The 16,311-nt window shown below is 51.6% G+C and overlaps 1 protein-coding gene across 5 annotated transcripts in view; it reads right to left on the bottom strand.

Moving 5' to 3' along the window:
* MEF2D (myocyte enhancer factor 2D) overlaps window positions 1-7,657 on the bottom strand; it is an 81,197-nt gene extending 73,540 nt beyond the window's left edge. For all 5 annotated transcript variants that reach the window (XM_083374420.1, XM_083374425.1, XM_083374422.1 and 2 more), the window contains exon 1: window positions 7,529-7,657. The gene's annotated coding sequence lies outside the window, so the exon portion shown is untranslated. The remainder of the gene's footprint in view (window positions 1-7,528) is intronic.
* Between the last annotated feature and the right edge of the window lie 8,654 nt (window positions 7,658-16,311).

Here is a 16,311-nt window from a genome sequence, read left to right as displayed (position 1 = left end):
ACATTACAAGGCAAACTAAATATCAGCCAGTTTGGGGGAAGCCAAGAGCCTTGATGAAGGCCCATCGAAAGCATGCCATAATACTAGGCAGGGAAGCGAGGCCAGATGCAAGCAGCCCATTTGCCCAAGAGCCAGCCTGGGCACACCTGCCAGTCCTCTTGGCAGAAAGCTGCCAGGAGGCGCCGAGGCAGCTGGCGATTCCCACCGCTCTGCAGAGGGTGCAGGGAAACCAGCAGTGGGGACGCAGGGCAGAGCCCTTCCCATTTCTTCCTTCCTTTCGCTTCTGCAAAGTCAGATGTCCCTCTTCTTAAGGACAAACAAAACAGCCACCAGGCTTTTCCAGGAAATCAGGAATTACATTTTCCAGTTGGAGCTCAGATTCAGAGGAACTGGTTCAGAGAAATTTTAAACCTCTACATTTGACGCAGAAGGAAGAAAGTACAGCTAGTCCTCAACTTACAACCACAATTGGCACCAGAATTTCCATTCTTAAGCAAGATGGTTAAGTGAATCACACCTGATCTTTGCCTTGGTTAAGCAAATCACTGTACTTGTTAAGTGAATCATGCAGTTGTTAAGTGAATCAGGCTTTGCCCACTGACTTTGTCAGAAGGTTGGGAAGGTGGCAAATGTCTCTCTCTCTCTCTCTCTCTCTCTCTCTCTCTCTCTCTCTCTCTCTCTCACACACACACACACACACACACACACACACACGGCATTGCAGCTGTCATAAATTCATGCTGGTTGTCAAGCACCTGCATTCCGATCATGTTACGTGGGTGAGGCTGCAGCAATCACAAGACTTGTGAGTTTCTTCTCCCGGTGTGTTGCAATTTCAAATGGTTGCTAAATGAATGGTTGTAAGTCAAGGACTACCTGTACTTAGGAAGTATGTGCGACAAAGCAAGAGCCAAATATAAACGGGAAGCCCAAGAAACCTGACTGGCTGGAGGCGATGATATCCTGAAAAACTGATGAAATGTTTACAAAACAAAAGGCCCTGAAGCAGCCTGTGGAACTTGTTATAGAGTTAATTACATTTGCTGTTATTCTTTCCTTATCTCAACCGTTTAATTTTTTAAAAAAATTGGCTTATTATTTTGTACTCTATTTCTTTGCTTCGTAGAATGCAGTTCCCCATGGAAGATCAAAACAGGACGGCCTCAGTTCTATGCTGGTAGGCAAGACTCAACAAGAGGCAGCACTGGCTGACCTGGTCTGGACTGGGACGCTAAGCAGGGCTGGGCATGGTTAGTTTTGGATGGTGCTGGAGTGGAAGGGAGCAACTGCTCTTGTGCTGCTGCCCGGAGAAGGGCACGGCCCTCTCCGGAGATCCTTCCTGCGATGCTAGGCTAGAGGACATGGGCCTTCCAGGACTGGCTCTCAATTTCTGGGACTTCAGCAGGAAATACTCAGAAGAATATTTTACACTGTCTCTCCTTATTTTTAATAAAACGGACCAAGTGATCTCAAATCTCTGTTGTCCTGTGGAAGAACAGAATGTCTCCTCCTGAAGGGCCATCAGGTCTACTGGCCAGGCGAAGGCTTGGATGATCCTAAAGAGGCTGTAGACCTTCTGGCCGCTCTATAGCAGGCAATGAAGTCTCCACATCTCAGAGAATCTGCTGCTGCAGAGAGAGGGAGAGGAGAGGAGACGCTGGGGACAAATTCTTGGAAGAACCACCTCCTCCTCCTCCTCCTCCTCCTCCTCCTCCTCCTCCCCCTTGCTTCTGGTTAGGGAGACTGCCTTGCATTTATCTTGCCTGCAGTGTGCTAAGAAGACAACAGCAACAGTAAACAAGCCTGACAAGATGGTGTCCACAATGGTGTGAACATGGTGGAAAGTCAGCCTTGGGCGAAAGGGGTGGCTATAGAAATGTGATTAAGAACAAGTAAAATGAAATCTTGCATTCAAACCTATCCTTTGTAGGGATCTTAGAAGTTCAAGTTCACTGTCTTTGCCTACTTTCAGAAGCTACACCTGAGCATCCAATACTGAGCAGCCTCTCCAATTAATGAGCAGGAATCGCTTTAGTTGAGTGCCGGCCTCGGGAACTTTAAGACATGTAGACTTCACTTCCCAGAATTTCTCAACTAGCATAGCTGGCTGGAGAATTCTGGGAGTTGCAGTCCACACATCTTAAGAGTACCCAAGGTTGGAAACACTGCTGTGGTTGATTACGCAACTTGTGTCTTTGGATTTCTGGCTGTTGCTGCCCAGGAATTCAGGCCAACGATGATGCAAAGGGCACAACATCCAACAGGCCTATAAAGAGGAGTCAGACTGGTCCTCCTTCTTTGTCCCCTCAGCTTCACTCTCTACCAAAACCCAGCTGGTGAACTGGGCGCCCAACATCCTTAAGTGGGAAGACATTCTTGAGACACCACCCAATGCAGACAGAACTTGGCATGGGCTTTCCCAGGAGAACAGCAGCACTTCAAGGCTGAGCTGGTGGCCTCAGTCACTCACTGTAGAATAGCGACTTGATCGAGCAGCTCCTTTGCAAAGAAAGCAGAGAAGCTGATTGGCATCCAGGTCATTAGGATCTAAAAAGTGTTGAAGACATCAGCTCCCTGACCAAGAAGCTCTCCACAGAGTCTGATGGGTGACTCGCCCTAACTGGTTGCAACTGGAATGACTCCATGCTTCCCAGTGACCTTTACACTGGAGACTGACCACGGGCTGGCACCAATAACCCAAAGCTCCCCCTGAGACAATTTCAGACTTGGACCACAAGGTTCGGAGTCACCTGGGAGCTATCAACATCCATCAGCCCCTTCAGCAGTGGGAGATTTAGTGTCTGGTACCAAATTTTACAATCTAGGCAGCAGATGCAAATCTCGGTAAGGCAAGGCAGTACAGAAATAGGATCACTTGATCAGATTTGATCTGTAGGATGGGAGAAGAGTTTTATGGCAAGCAGAAAAAAGTATAGTTCACAGGTGCAGAATTTATGGCTGCCAAAAGTGACCAAGCCCTTCATTTTTTCTTTTTATTCCAAGGAAGCCAACAGAGAGACGGCGTCCAAAGCTAAACAAGCCCTCAAAAGAGGAGGGGCTGAACAGGAGTCCCTGCATGTAGGTGGGCTGCCTCTCTAATGAACGGATGGACGGAGCTATGCCTCTGAAGAACCAGTGGCTTTTCTTTCTTCAGAGCTACAAGGGGAGAAACCCAAACCCTGGCAATCCAGGTTTTAAGGGGGGAAAAGGAACGAGGTAGCATTACTGTGGTTTTATTATACCACATCCAGATTTGCTAATGTTGTGGATGGTTTTGTTGAAACTGTTCAGAGATTCCTCTTCCTGCATTCCTCTTGTGAAGACTTCTGAACCATATTGCCTGTCACTAGCTTGATAAAGAAAGCCGGGCTGGGGAAGGCCCCGCTGGAGTTTGTCCTCCACATCTCCTGGCTGGGCAACAATTTTAGGACTTAAATAAGTTACTCTCCAGCTTCCCAGCATGAAGCCACTGCATGATTTGCATGCCTCTGACTTAGCATATTTTGGGGCTGCAGCTACTACTGTTTTTAAAGCATGAATTCTAAAGCATTGCAACATTACGCAAATCCAGCCAACTGTGGCTTATTCACTAACTGTGATTAAGCAAACTGATGTGGGAAGCCAGAGACTGTTCTTTTTTGGGCACCGTGATTTACTTTTAGCCTGTTCTTCTGTCTACACCCTATTTAAAACTGAACAACTGAAAAGGGAATTAAACCAACAAAAGGTAAACAGTTAAAACTGAACGGAAACATTAAAAAAGAAAATTATAGCTCACCATAAAAACAAAATAGTGAACAGCAGCAACAAGCACCAAACATCAGCACCCCAAAAGGCGAAATCGAAACCGCAGGCATAGCCAAGGATCCCAAACTATGGTTTCCCACAGCCACCTGCAGAGTTGGGACGATGAGCACTTTGTGCTTGTCAAGGACCGGCTAAGCCAGATTTGGGTTCACCCCCAGCCTGCGGCCCCCCTCCCACCCCCGGGCAGCCCTGCCAGTCTGTCTCCATTGCCCAGACTGGAAAGGCAGTTCCCCCCTCCCCAAAGGGAACCTTTCCGGACACCAGAAGAGATGATCCTTCAGCCAGTGGCAGTTAGGAGAAAAGGCAGGGACAAGGCCAAAGGTTTTCATCGGGAGGGAAGAAGAGAGGAGCACGTAAGGGGGTTCTCCTGTGGATACAAATAAGTGTGAGATTTAAGTCTTTCTGAGCTCGTTTTCCCCTCCCTCTTTGCCCTTCAGAGCAGAAGGCGGCAGGCATCACTGAGAGCTCTGCCCTCCATAAGGGAGTTTCAAAACCAGGCATGACAGCGTTGCAAATGGTCAAAATGCAACTAATGGAGTTGAGAAAGAGGAAGAGCAGAGCCAGCCCAAGAGCCTGCCCGGAGGAGGGGCGCAAGGAGGGTGCAGCGAGAGCTTCTGCACCCACCTGCAGCAGCGGTGGCTGGCTTTGCCGAAAGCGCCCACAGGCTCTGCCCGCCCTCCAGGAAGATGGCAGCTGGGCTCTCTCCCGGCCAGGTGGGGAGGGGAGAGGACTGCCACAATACTGAAAGCGACAACTGGGCAAGCCTGAAGCAAGGCAGCGGGTGCAAATGGTGTGTGTGCCTGTAAAACACACCCATACAAGGAGCTGGCCCAGGTGTTTGGGCCCTCCGAGGCTGCTGCTCCAGCCCAGTCAGCCGAGACAGACGTGGGAGGGGAGGCTGCAGGCGAAAGGGCCAACCGTAGCCCTCAAGAGGTGGGGCAGGGATGGGGCTACAATGGCAGGAGACGTCTAACCCAAAGATGGGCAAGGATTTCTCTCCCCCTCAAGCCTTTACGCCAGTCCCTGAAATGGTCCAAACTGCACCAAAATCTCCTTCTTGCGCATCAACCAAATGTTCCTTCCTTCCTTTCCTATCTGGGGGCTAGATCTGAAAATTCAGCACCAGCCAGCACAAAGCTCCGGTAGCCCCAACCAACAGGGAAGCCTTTCAAAACAGGCAATTTAGACGTGTATTTCAAGGAAGAGACCAAAAGGATACAGGAGACGCCTCGTTTTGCGGATCCACAGCCAACGGCAAAGCCATTCAGCGCCCCTAGAAGGAGATTTCTCCCTTCCTGGGAAGACGCTGACCCAAATTTAGGGGTGAGCAACCAAAGGAACGCCCATCTCTCCATGCCCATCGCCGGCCTGGTATTCAGCAATTCTCTCAACAACTGAAGCGACCGTTCCCATGGCACAGAGGACTACAGATTGTTCAGGTGCTGCGGAAACTCTCGACTTACATAACCAGAATAAATGGTGCATGCCGGCCACATCAAGCCATGGTCAACATGCGGCAATCAGACATTCAGCCTCCTCCTCCTCTGACCATTCGGATTAGCCCTCCTCAAAGACACTCTAGAGGCGCAGCCCAGAAGACGACAGCTGCAGGTTCCAGGCAGAAGACTCGCAAAAAGTGCAACATGGGCTGTATTGACACAACATGTTTCAGTGGCTTAATGGGAGGCCCGGTGGCTGCACTCCCACGTGCTCAGTGTGGCTAATTTTAATCCTGTGCAATTTGGTGTGAAGTGCCTCCTTGCCCGGCTGAGGGCTCGGCATACGGAGTTCATTCAGGAACCAAGCTAAACGAGTTGTGGGAACCCAGCTGTGGAAACAAGAACCCATCCTGGGTCCTGTGTGAGCGTGCACACACAGCTGTGGCAACCTACACAAAAAGGTGTAATCAAAACCACTGTGGCAGTCAGTCAGTCATATTTCACTTATCCCACACAAGAGCAAAGGCCCCCGCCACTTGTGGGCCTCATTCACAACCACCTCCTTGACCCCTTCAGCTGCCGAACCTGCCTCCCTCCCTCCCCCTTCCATCCGTCCGTCCCAGGTTCCCTGCCCCAAAACAAGCTTTTCCCAGCCCAGGGCTTGCCTGCCGACTCCTGCCAATGATGCAAGTCTGACCAGCCCACTTGGCGTGTTCACGGGGTGGGCCAAGCGGCGACTCTCACCCAGGCACGAGAGCCTTCACAGCTGGCAGACCAGACGCTGCCCGTTGCCTGCCAGAGACCCACTGCCAAGGAGGCAGCAAGCGAGGTCTGAAATGCTGGCAGACGAGGAGCCGATTGCCCCCCTGTCCAACTCAGGGGACACTTCCAGAAAGTGGAAGACCCAACCCAGTGGCTGGTTTCACAACAGGCTTACGCATAATAAATTTGGCCATGGTTTAGGGAAATAATCCAACAGGAATACACTGGCCAATTCTGCAAGACATTCTAACCTAAAATGGCATTGCCCAGTGGCGATTCAGTCCCCGTGTCTGCATGGCACCCAAAACCAGCAACCCAACTAGCCTGGCATGTCAGACCAACCGGGGTGTTCTTTACATATGTCACCCAAACTCAGGGAAACTCAATTTGAGAAAAATTATCTTATCCACGGATATACATAACAACCAAGAGAGGCAGCTTCAAAGAATCATCACATTCAGCAGGAGAGTGACAAAATACACACAACCAGGCAGGGAAGTGGTTAGAGAGCAACTTGCAATTCTGCGAGAACCTGGATGCGTTCACATCAGAGGCTGAGTTCAGACAGCACGCTTATCACCCCCAGCTGATTGAGGCACCATTTACTCAATTAACCCAATTTTGGGTTGACATACAGAAGAATGATAAATTAACCACAATGGCTGTATCGCTGTGTCAAAAAAGAATCCACCAAGATAAAAACCGAGAAATGTTAACTTATTGTGGGAATGCAGTCAAATTGGTTCAAAGACTGAGCCGTGGGTTAACTACAGCTTTTTCAATAAACCATCATACCAAAGGATAAATAATAACTCATCAGATATGTGCCACAATTCTCAAACACACTAAGATAAACCAACCGCATTATAGTCTGGCATACCGCGTGAACGAAACACAGCTGTCACATCCCATCATTCACAACTTAGCACACCAAACCAGTTACCGTCCATCCAGCGGCTCCTGGCTCAGGGGCTCGGCCAGGGTGGTTTATTCGGGAAAATCGGGGTTGAGCAGCGCCCGTCCTAGAAGGCGCCGCCCGCGCAGCTCCCTTGGCAGAGCAGCCATGCAGAAGACGCGCAAAGCCACTCGCGGCCAAAACTCCCGCCGGCCTTTGAAGGGGGGGGGGCGTTACATCTGCACTCTACCGGCGGGAGCCTTTTCTGCTCCGGGACCTCGACAGGCCAGGCGCGGGATCGGAACCCGCCGCCGCCGCCGCCCCATCACGGCCGGCCGAAGGCTCCCCGCGGCTGCCCCGCTGGAGGCGAGGGGTCCGGGGGCGCCGGAGGGCCTGGGCCGGTGGGCTAAGGAGCGCGGGGGGGTCCGCCAGCCGAAGCGCCCTCCGCCCCCCCCGCGGTCCTCCCCAGCAGCGGCGGGGGGGCTGCCTCCGCGGAACCCCCCGGCAGCGCCACGCTCGGGAGGCCGCCAAGGGCGCGCCGCCTCCCGGCCGGCCGCGGGGGCTGCTGGCGGCGCCGGAGGGACCGGCCCGCTTCCCCTGCCCGGCTCCGGCGGGCGCTGCTCACCTGCGGGCCCCGGCCAGGCGCCGGGCGGCCCCCTCCTCCTCCTCCTCCTCCTGAAGGCTCCGGCCCGGCTCGGCGCTGCTCTGCCTGCCTCCCGCGCTGGCTGCTCCGAGGCCGCCGCGCCGCTCAGCCCCTCCGGCAGCCAGCGGGGCGAGCCAGGCGGGCCGAGGCGGCGGGGCGGCTGCGGCGGGGACCAATCGCCGGGCCGAGGCGGGCAGGGCCGCCGCCTCCTCCCGCCCCGCCCGGATCCCTCCGCCCGCCGCACAGCCCCCTCCGGCCGGCCCCGCTGGAGCCCTGCGGGGGTCGGGCGGGCGGGGACAGGCGTGGGCCGAGGCAGCGGGCGGGCCCCGGGGAGCCTTGGGCCCCGAGCGGCTCCGGCCCCGCCGCCCACCCCGGGTCGGCCGCGCTTCTCCGGCCGCGGAGCCAAACTCCGGGCTGAGCCGGCGGCAGCGGTTCGGGTGTCGCGTTGTATCAGGCCAGCCCTGCTTTCTGGGGCGAACCGACCTCGAAGCGATGCGGGCCGAGCAGGGCGGCCGCGTTCGGGCGACGCGTGCAGCGCAAGCGCGCGAACCGGGTCGTGAGAACGCGACCGGGCGCGGACTACATTGCGCGCGCGGCGGAGGGACACGGTGTTTACGAGAGGCGGCTGAGAGGGGAGGGCGGATCTAGCCGGGCCCTCGGCGGAGGAAGACCCGCTCTGCCCCCTCGCGCCCGGCCGACGACGGTGCACGGCCCCGCCCCCGTGGCGTTGGCGTCACGCGTGCGTCACCGTCTCCTGGGCGACCAGACGGCGCGCGGCCTACGCCCCCTCGCGGGAGACGGCGGCCACGCCCTCCCGGCTCCTCCCCCTGGGGACGCGCCTGCGCGTGGGCCGCGCGATGCCGGGCAGACGAGCGGGGGCGGGCGGCGCGTGGCTGAGCGGCGAAGCCCGGGACGGAGGAGTCGTGGGGAACGGAGCCTTCCGAGCCCGTGTTTAAAGGCCTCTTCTGCTTTGCAAAGAAATGCTTCCTTCTCTTCCCTGTCTGTCTGCCCAGTGGGGTGCCTCCCTCCCGTGCACGGGTTACAGCGGGAACGTCGGGAGCCCTTAAACGTCGCCTTATAAGATCGCTTTGTTTCCCTTTTCCAGCTCTGCAAATTTCTTGGCTATAGTAGCAGGGCTAATGGGCGCAGTGGCTACATTTTGTGAAATAAAAGCACTGTATTAATTCGTTTATTTGTTTTACAAAACCTAGCGACTACCGCCATCCTTTTACTTGGGTGCTGAGCAACAAGCCAAACGGGACGGGAGGTTTGGGTTAGCCCGGTGTGCGAATTCACCCAGAGGGAGCCGGAGGTAGCGGCCAGGAGGAGTTTCTCACGAGCAGGAACGGCGCTCCTGCTCCGAGTCAGCTGCTCGCACCCAGAAGCGCTTCCTTGCTTTCTTTTTAGATGTCTTTCCGTCCGATAAATACCGCCGTCTCTTCCCGCGTCTCTGGAGGCTGCGATCGCCTCGGATTACTGGAAAATTTCAGCTCTCCTCTCCTGACTCTGAACTGGTCTTCTCCAACTGTTTCCCACCTTCGGAACAAAAGCCTTCTGCCTTCTCAACTAGACAAAACTGAACAAAGCAGTCTGGCTCCATCCTGGCCCGAGGTTCTCCCTCATTCTTGTGCTGGCTCACTTGGGAAGAGACTCACCTGGGTCCACCTGGGTCAGGAGAGGCAGAACTTTAGACAAAGCTGTCCTGGGGGTCCCCAAGTATCAAGATAGTGCAAGCGACCTAAAATTTGACTTCTAGACGTGCATCACCCCACCTTTTTATTTATTTATTGGATTGCCCAGACTGTTCAGGCGGTCAGCGACCCTGTCCTTCCCCCCATCCCCCAATTAGTCCTGATGTCCTACCCAGAACAGAGTGGAACCCTTGCTACCGCCCAAGTTCTGAGTCTTTGCAAGAGGGCAAATGAATGCCATTCCCCTCCTCAGACCGCTGCTCTTTCCTTGCAGACTTCCCATCCACGTTCAGCAGACCTCAAGGCTATTTTTGGCCTGCTTAATTGTAGGGGGGGAATCCATCGGCACCCAGGACAGATGCCTTTAGAGAGAAGCTGGGAGAAAACTGCTTTCTCCATCATCAGAGTCCTCTGCATACAGCGGCAGCCATCAGTGGAGAACTGCGAGGTCGCAGCACTTCCAAAGGCTTGAGAGACAATAAATACGTTAAAAATAAATAAAATAAAAAAATAAAAATATTGGGGGGGCCTTAACAAGATCTTCTTTGTCTCCTGCTTTTGGGGAGATTCTGATTGATTAATTTCTCTCTGTCGATCTATCTGACCTTCCTACTCCAGGGAGAAGCCGCCTTCTCCACCATCTCAGTATTACATATCCAACATATATGCTGCCAAACCATAAGCTATTCACGTTGGCTTAACACAAAATTCAGCAAAGCCAGCAGATCAAAATAAACAAACAAATAAAACACAATAGTAATATATATGTAAATTAATTAACCAATAAATCCAGCTCTAGCAGCACGCACTTAGTTCCCAAAATCCCTCAGGAAGAGTTTGCTACCAATGAGGCAGGCCAGAATAATGTAGCCAAGAGAGGAAAACCAGCCATTTCTGGCTCCACCACCCCACGGAGAGCAGGTACTGCAAGCCCCCTCTGGTGGTAAGCAATGTCAGGCAACACACACCCCCCAAAGTAAGAAATAATAAGCAAAATTCAGCCACGAGACCCAAGTAATGAAAGGGAAACCGATCTAAAGAGGCCATCCACGCCTCAGTCCCTTCCCTCCTAGATTACTGCAGTGTCCTCTACGTGGGGCTGCCTTTGAAGGCAAGCCGCGTTACAACTGGTGCAGAACATGGCAGCACACACAGTGAGGTGGTTTCCCCCTGTTCACCCACATTACACCCGTGTTGTGTAAGTTGGACAGGCTCCCAGTACCGTCCGGGTGCAATTCAAGATGCTGGCTATGACTGGAAAACAGAGGTCTCCAAACTTGGCAACTTTAAAACTTGTGGACTTCAACTCCCAGAATTCCTGAATTGGCTAAAGAATTCTGAAACTGAAATCCACAAGCCAGAAGTCAATGGCAGCTTTCTCAACCTTCCTCACAACACCTTCCCTGTTCTCTGCATTAGAGAAACCGGGAGAGGTAAGTTGCAGCTGTCGTGGTTCTGATAGATGAAACCCATCAAAAGAACTTCAAGGCAAAATTCTTCCTCAAAGAACATCTTATTCGGGAAACAAAGTATCAGCACTACATAGTTGAACCCCAAAACTAAATTCCCTTCCCCCAGATACAAAGTAACAAAGTGCAATTCCCACCCCCAATAAGCTGTCATAAATCACATTCTCCAATTCGCCTAAAACATGGGCTTGCTCCTCGGCCCGCCAAACATTATCAGCTCATGCTTTCATTCCAACCCTCCACCCCACCCTCCTCCTGGAGCCGATTTCTAAACACCAGAAGAAGCATCTTAAAAGAAAAGAGAAAATGGCTGCAATTTTCATCACTTGTCAGAGCGGGAACATCCTGCGTTTACAGTGTTGACAGCAGCTGCTTTACTGGGCCCTCCCCCACCCCAGGCACCCCAGCTTCATATATTTGTTTGGCAGTTTGATTCCCTCAAACACTCTCAGTAAACCCAGTTTTGTACTTGTCCCCTGTCCCTCAACCCCCTTCATTCCCGACTGCCTTCTCCTTTTTGCATTCAACTTTCTTCGAGGTTCTCTTGTATACTACCATTATTGAGCAAGGTACCACCTATACTGTACTGTGCATTTGGCTTTTCTTACCTAAATGTAGAATGTTACTTTTTTCACCACTGAATTTCAGTTTGTTAGATAGCGCCTAGTGTTCAAGTCTGTCCAGATCCTTCTGCATCTTAAGCCTGTCTTCTGGAGTGTTGGCTATTCCTGCCAGCTTGGTGTCATCCACAGATTTGATGAGTTCCCCATCTATCCCTTCATCCAAATCGTTGATGAAGATGTTGAAGAGCACTGGGCCCAGAACAGAGCCCTGAGGCACCCCACTACACACTTCCTTCCATGTAGATGCAGTTCCATTGAGGACCACACGCCGAGTATGGCCTGTCAGCCAGCTACAAATCCATCTGGTGGTGATGCTATCTAACCCACATTTTTCTATCTTATCATTATTATTTGATCTACTTTGTCAAATGCCTTACTAAAGTCCAAGTAAATTATATCCACAGCATTCCTCTGGTCCACTGATTTTGTCACTTGGTCAAAGAATGCAATAAGATTTGTCTGGCATGATCTGTTTTTGACAAACCCACCTTGGCTTTTGGTTATGACTTTGTTTGCATCAAGGTGTTTGCTGATTCGTTGTTTGATTATCTTTTCCAGAATCTTCCCAGGTATTGAGGTCAGGCTGATAGGACTGTAGTTTCCTGGATCCATTTTGTTTTTCCTTTTTTTGATCAGCTCTTTTCCAGTCCTCTGGTAGTTCCCCAGTGCTCCAGGATCTTTGAAAGATACAGTTCAGTGGTTCTGAGATCACGTCTGCCAGTTCCTTGAGAACCTTGGGGTGTAATAAATCTGGTCCTGGTGATTTGAACTCGTCTAGGCTGGACAGGTGCTCACTTACCATTTTCTTGCCTATCTTAACTTGCGTTTCTATTCTGTTTTTTATGGCACTGGTTTTGGTAGGTTGGACTGTGTTTTTCCTTTGTGTAAAGACAGATGCAAAAAACCGAGTTAAATAGTTCTGCTTTCTCCCTGTTGCTTGTCACCTTCTTGCCACTTTCCCCCACTAATGGACCAATCATTTCCTTAACTTTTTTCTTGTTTCTTATATGTTGAAAGAAGCTTTTTTTGTTATTTTTGACTTTGGTCGCAAGCCTTAGTTCATTTTGAGCCTTAGCTTTCCCCACTTCATCTTTGCAGGCACGGGCTGTTTGCTGATATTCTGCCTTAGTTATGTGCCCCTCTTTTCTATGTCTTATACTTGTCCTTTTTGTCTTTCAATTTATCAGAGAACTCTTGCTTCCCTCTAGCAAAGTGGGCCAAAGCCGCCTCTGACACCCAGCCATTTTCACTTCTTTGCACGCGTATTTGTTGCTAGTAGCAGATCATATTTGTCCACCTGGAAATGTCTTCATGCACTATCCCATCCTCAATATACACACTCTAGAAGTGTAGGCATATGCTCTAGTTTTGGCCATTTATGAATAACATGCAATTTCTTGCTCTATTTTTGTTGGCAAATGCAGCTGCTTTCATCTTCCATACATTCATTTTCAAAGCTGTGGACATCGCTTGTATAGTACGATTTCTCTGCTAAGAGCACAGCTTTATCTGCCTGCAAAAGTGTCCACCCTTCTACATGTGCAACCAACAAAGTTCTAACCCCCCCCCCCGCCCCCTGCTTTTGCTGGACAAATCTCTGTTTAATCTCATTTGGGTCAGGGTCAGCTTAGAGACTGGCCCATGCAGGGGGCAGAGAGAACCTGAAGCAGAAGAACCTTGGCTGAGAGACCCCAGAGGCTGGGGAGGGACGACAAGGGAGGGCAAGGATTGCACGAGGCTGAAGTGCCAGGCCACCCTGGAGCAGGTCCAGAGCAGAGCAGCCAAGTGATAAGAAATACTTTAGGGAGACATCAAAGCTGCCACTGAAGAACTGACACCTAGAAAACGGGGCACTGTTGTTCATATTTATTCCAGAAGCCAGGACTAGAAGCAAAGAAGCACCTGGCTGGACATCAGCTGTCCAGGGTAGAGCACTCAGGTTAGGGTGGGTCTCCTTCCAAGGAGGTGCTTAAATCTCCACGGTGGGTGGGGTGGATTCCTGCTCTGGGCAGACTGGATGGCCTCCAAGGTTCCCTCTGATCTTTATATCAGCTGGGGGTCTTGTAGCTGTGACTAAATTGTATCGTGGTCTGCATGAATGCTAGAGCAGTTAGGCAAACTGCACAAAATGAAGGTTTCATCTTGGCCCCTTTACACTGCATTTAGAGGCAAGCCGTAAGGAACGGCTCTTGTTTTCACCGGCAAGACAATATACTTTTCCCAGCTCTTCCTCTTCGCTCCTCTTTCGTGGGAAATCACAATGGACACTGACCTTCATCATGGCTTTCTTCAGTCAAGGTTTCCACTTCATGCCTCTTAATAACATGGAGAATGTCGAAATTGGTTTACTGGCCAGTCACATCTGCGCTATGCAGGATTCCTTGCCTGTATTAAGAGCAGCACAATTTGACCACAATTTCAAAAAAGCCAGCAAGGTGCAAGCCCCCTCACTCTGTTCTAAGCAAGCCAGGATCTCTAATGTCCAGAATAAGCCAGAATGCCAGTGCCTGAATTCTCATTAGGCAGGAAGGGGGGGGGGGCTTAAGTAACCTCTAAGCCCAAATTTGGGGCGTTGAGGACACACAGAGCCATTAATGAATCACCCAGGTTGAACGTGTCTGACACCCTTGGCTGGTTAGCTTGAGGTCCCACAGAAGCCCTGGCTGGCAGGGGGTCCCCCGGGGTCTTTCTTAGCCAGAGTTAGCTGGGAATGAATGTTAGACCTTTAATCCCCTAGAGGTAGAAGGGCATTTGGGGAGCCAGTCAGGCCCTGCTGGGGAGGCAACCCCATACAACATCACTGAAGTGAAGGAGGGGCAGGAAAATGCCCCCACCTCTTCTGCTCCTCCCTGTGATGCCCCTGTGTAAAGTAGCCCCCTGGGAGGGGCCAAGAGAGAGGGGGAGGGAGGGAGGGAATGGTGGGCAGCAGCTCCCGGCCTTGAACCCTGCACTTGCCTGGGGGTGGTATCCTATGCCCCCCCTTCTTGAAAACCCCCACTTCTCCCTCTGTTTGCAACATGACCCTTGATAAAACTCAGCTGGCTTTACCCGGCTGTGGTTGCCAAGGCAATCAGATGTCGCCCTGGCAACCATAACCACCTTATGTTCATTAATTTGAAGAAGGTTCACTGTCTAACAAATAAATTTTGGACAGTTGTGCCAGCGTAGAAAGGGGGGGACTGGGACCCATCACCACAATGACCCTGGGGCAAAGGTCCGATATGGCTCTGCTTTGGCCAGTTTCAGGTTCTTTGTGCAAGAGACGGGCATTTCCAGTAGGGGACCAGAGAGGGGCTGGGGGGTGCCAATGCCTGTGCAATATGGCACCTCCTCTGCCCACGCAGCCTCCAACCAAGGAGAGGGAGGTGGAGCAAGACTGGAAGCCTTGGAAGAGCTTTTGGCAAACGGCCACAATGAGGCCACGGTTCAGAAGGCCACGGTTCAGAAGGGAACCATTGCCGTGGGAGTTGTGTGTGTGAGACTTGCAAGGCCGCAGCATTTGAATCAAAAGCCAGGCTGCTGCCCGGCGTCCTTCTGGCCCTCTCTAGGAAAGAAGGACCTCCAACTGAGTGGACCCACTCCTCAGTCGCCAGCAGCTCGGCTCCAAGAGGAGAAGAAATCCTTTTGCTTGCCTTCTTTTAGGAAAGACCCCACGGACAGCTCCACCCCAGCCGAATATAAGTAAACCAGGCCCCCTCACCCCAACACCAGAAGCCACGATGGAAGCCAACTGCAAATTAGCTCCCTCTTGCAACATAAATGTCCACAACCATGAAAGCACTAGGAGCAAGCACAGCTGTTTCCAGAGAAGGGGGTCCCAGCACCCATTTATTCCCCCAGCAGGATAGTGGCTCCCTGTGCCAATGGTGGACTTGCAGTTGGCCTGCAGCCAGATCTGCCAGGGATGAAGCTGAATAGTCCACCGTGGCCTTTTTATTTCACCAGTCATTGGGGGGGGGGGTCCTTGCCCTCTGGCCTCCCGCCCTGTAGAGGCTTCCCTCCTACAAAGAGGGGGGTCTCACCCTGTCAGGGTCACTTAAAGAGGTAAGAGACCTCAGGCACTATGCAGAAGACCACGGGGAAGGAGCTGATGAAATACCAGCCAAATGTCCTGCAATGATAACTCGATGGTACAAGGGCAATTCGGAAGTAAGCCTCCGTTTGGTTATCAATGACACTCGCAGATACAAAATTTTTATTATACACATTAGAAAACTACAACATTAGATTACTTTTTGACAAAATCATCATTCAAATTGAGCCACTTGTCATAACGTCTTACAAGGTTTGAAATTCCGTAGTTGTTGTCACTTGGCGCCAAATCTCTCTCTCTCTCTCTCTCTCTCTGTGTGTGTGTGTGTGTGTGTGTGTGTGATCCAAAACATTCCAAAGGAACTACTTGAAAAGTTCCTGGCTGCGTCTAGCAGTGCACGGGCGAGCATTATTGTGAATGAACACCACACTGGAAGTGGTGCCATGGAAAATCCCGCCAAAGGAGTAACTGCTAGTGAAGTTCATGGAGCATGGTTTGATCCTCAGTTCAGACGTCTGCTGTGAAACGTTACGAAAAGTCAGACGAGCATCCATAACAAGCATTGGAGGGTGGTATCGGTTCACGATAATGCTCGCCCGCACACCGCTAGATGCACCCAAGAACTTTTGAAGCAGTTCCCTTGGGATGTTTTGGATCACCCAACCCCATAGCCCAGATCTGGCACAAGTGACACTTCAAAGGCACTTCAAACCTTGTAAGTTGTTATGACAAGGGCCTCAACTGGAATGGCGTTTATGTCAAAAAGTCATGTCATGCTGTAGTTTTCTAATGTGTATAATAAAAGTTCTGTATCTGCGAGTGTCTGTCATTGATAACCAAACAGAGGTTTATTTCTGAATTGCCCTCGTATAATGCTGAATTTTGATTGGGGCTACCAGGATCAGCACCAGACGTGTGGAGCTGCTTCTCTGGATGATCCTCACTCGGA

The sequence above is a fragment of the Vipera ursinii genome, assembly GCF_947247035.1.
Source record: "Vipera ursinii genome assembly, chromosome: 15".
NCBI lineage: Eukaryota > Metazoa > Chordata > Lepidosauria > Squamata > Viperidae > Vipera > Vipera ursinii.
The sequence above is the reverse complement of the archived record's forward strand: the minus strand, read 5'-3'. Positions and strand labels throughout refer to the sequence as shown.